Genomic DNA, 3,106 nt, shown 5'->3' on the forward strand with positions numbered 1-3,106 from the left:
AGCATTCAGTTTATTGTCTGTTCATGAACCCTACATAAACTGCATATTTGTAGTAACATTTCCAACCAAAGATTAACATTTTGGACCTAATAGGAAATCTTCATAATCAAACTCCAGAAATATTAATCTTATGTCTTAAAGTCCTTTAACTGGAAATAATCACATCTTTGGAATTAAAATGGCACCACTTTCTGGCTGTGGCTGTTGGAAGAATATTGTGACTTTTGTTTATCTGCGTTCATGCGTATCGGCCCGATAATTACAGAGACATGAACAAGGTCAAGAAATCTGACACGTTCCAACATGTAAGAAACCGTTCTATAAAAGTGACAGCAAAACATCTACAAAAATATGATGTTTAATAAGCGTCTGGACATTCATTGTTTGACCCACCTAACCCTAAAGAGGAAGAACAGAAGATGAGTAAACAAGGAAGACCCAAGTCTGGTAACACTACGGGACCCAAGCAAACAAGTTTGACGGCCCACGGTCCCATTGGAAAACAGCCCGTAGCACAAGCTAACGAAGCAAAGGAGGCTAACATGGTAAACATGGCTAGCAAACCTGACGCCAGATGGGGATTCTCGCTACTTCCTTGCATCCGAGTAAACAGGGGGAGTAAACACGACAAATCATCAGTTGTTACTCATGATGTCCGAAATAAGACGCGAAATGCAGCGGTAGCCGATGAGCTGAAACCTGGAGGAGTAAGCGGAGCACGCATGGAGGAAATCTAGCAGCGTGTCTCAGATCATACGGACGATCTGCAGACAATAAGGACCCAGATGGAGGCGCTGCCGGCCAGGGTGGCGCTGGAGTCGATATAATATGAAAAATAAGCTCCTGGATTTGGAGTCCAGATCACGTCGTCTTAACCCGAGGCTTGTGGGTGTAGAAGAAGGAGAAGAAGGAAAGGATACAGAAAGCTTCCTGGAGAAATTTATTCCTGAGCTCCTTGAAGGCTTAGGAGTTGAAGTCCCTCCCATATGGAATCGAAAGAGCCCATCTCCTGGACAAACCAAGACCAACGGCTGATAAACCTGATAATGAGGTTTCTAAACGATCGTGTCAAGGAACGTTTCATGAAGGCTGCAAGGGTTAAAGAAGACCTTCAATACAAAGGCAAGCGCATCTTCTTTACTCCAGATATTCCATACGAGCTTCGTCAACAACGGCAAAGGTTCAACCACATCTATGAGGAGCTCAAGTAGAGAAAACTGAGACATGGGTTCTCTTTCTTTTGTTTTTAATATCAGACTTACTTCTCCATGTTGGCTGTCTGATTTTGTAGATAAACTGTGACTAAATATATCTACTCTTCAATGTGCCAAATATAATGAGTGGATTTGTGGGAAACAGGAAAATACTTGCAGAATCCAGTGGGCGAGTAAATGAGGTTTACACTAGTTCCTTCTGAGGACTGGTGTCAGGAGAGCCTGGGGAGTTTTTTGGGAGGGCCCTTCATTAGGACTGGACTTCCCTCCCTTTTACGATCTTTTTCGTGATCAGGTTTTGTCAATGCCAGCCTGCTTAATTACCCTTTGTTTATGGAAAAAAATGTCCAACAATATCAAGACTTATCTGGAAGTAAAAGATACTGTGGAAATTTCGCCTCCTTTGGGATACTTCCAAAGCAGTCTTGGGAGGACAAATTATAGCCATAGCCTCCGAAAAAAGTCACAAAATTAATGATCTGACTTCACAGGAAATATTTACAAAAATCCTCTTCACCAAACAAAGATATTGTGAGTGAGTGGATCAACATTTTCGAAATTATTATCTTCGAAACTTAAAAAAATGAGCTAAAGTGGAAAGAACAATCTTTCGGGACAGGCAAAATGATGTAATCTTAACTAAAAAAGACCAAATTCAATCAGCATTTGAATTCTTTTATAAAAAACTCATTCCAAACGATAAAGATGATGACATACATTCCTTTCTGGACACACTCATTTTGCCAGAACAAAATACAAATTAGGAGCTGAAATTACAGTTTTGGAAATACAGGGCGCAATCAAAAGATTAAAGAACAATAAATCTCCGGAGAGCGATGGGTTCACCTCAGAGTGGTATAAAGTTTTAAACAACACACTTACCCCTTTTCTTCCACAGGGGTCAGTACTCGGTCTAGTTCTGTTTGCTCTTTATGTGCTGCCGTTAGGCAACATTATCAGAAAGCATGACATTAACTTCCACTTAACTTTTTTTTAAACTTTAAAGCGCATATAAATCAAGCCTGTAAAACAGCCTATTTCCATTAGTGCAATGTAGATAAAAAATCAGAAAAATCTTGAATAAAAGCAGTGCTGAAAAATGGATCCATGCATTTGTATTGTCTAGATTAGACTACTGTAACCCACAGCGTGTCCTAAAAGCTCCATAAAAAGCTTTCAACTGGTTCAAAATGCAGCAGCAAGATTACTAACAGGAACTAAAAGAAGAGAATACATTACGCCGGTGCTGGCTCCCCGTCGAGTTTAGAATCAAATTTAAAATCCTACTCCTGACCTACAAAGCCATAAATGACATGGCCCCATCCCACCTCAAAGATGCTATAGCACCATATCATCTAATCAGAGCTCTTCACTCTCAAAATGCTGGCCTTCTGGTGGTCCCAAGAGTCTCTAAAAGCACAGTAGGAGGTAGAGCGTTTAGCTCCCAAGTGCCTGTGTTATGGAATCAGCTCCTGTCCATGTTACAGAGGACGACACAATCTCTTCATTTAAGACCAGGCTTAAAACGTTCCTCTTGAAATGGCTTATGGTCAGACCAGTTAGGAACAGACATAAACCCACAGTTTCAGCTACGCTGCCCTAGGAGCAACTATGGGGGAAGTATGGCAGCTTGAGCACTATCCTCTGCTTCTGACTACTTTTACTGTCAACAATATTTAATTTAACTTGCAAACTGTATTTTTCCTTAGAGATAAAGCTTTGGTGAATGTTTTACCCATTCTCCCCTGGGGTGTTACCCCCCTCCCTAGGGTAAACATTCTTTTCTCCATCTTTACGATACCTTCACAAATAAATGCAGTTTGTCACACATGCTGTTTTTCTCTTAGACTAATGATGCAGATAATATATCACTATTATGTTGCACCAATGAA

Source organism: Eucyclogobius newberryi, unplaced genomic scaffold (genome assembly GCF_026437365.1).
Source record: "Eucyclogobius newberryi isolate DKJ021-1_F unplaced genomic scaffold, fEucNew1.0.hap1 SCAF_13, whole genome shotgun sequence".
Taxonomy (NCBI): Eukaryota; Metazoa; Chordata; class Actinopteri; order Gobiiformes; family Gobiidae; genus Eucyclogobius; species Eucyclogobius newberryi.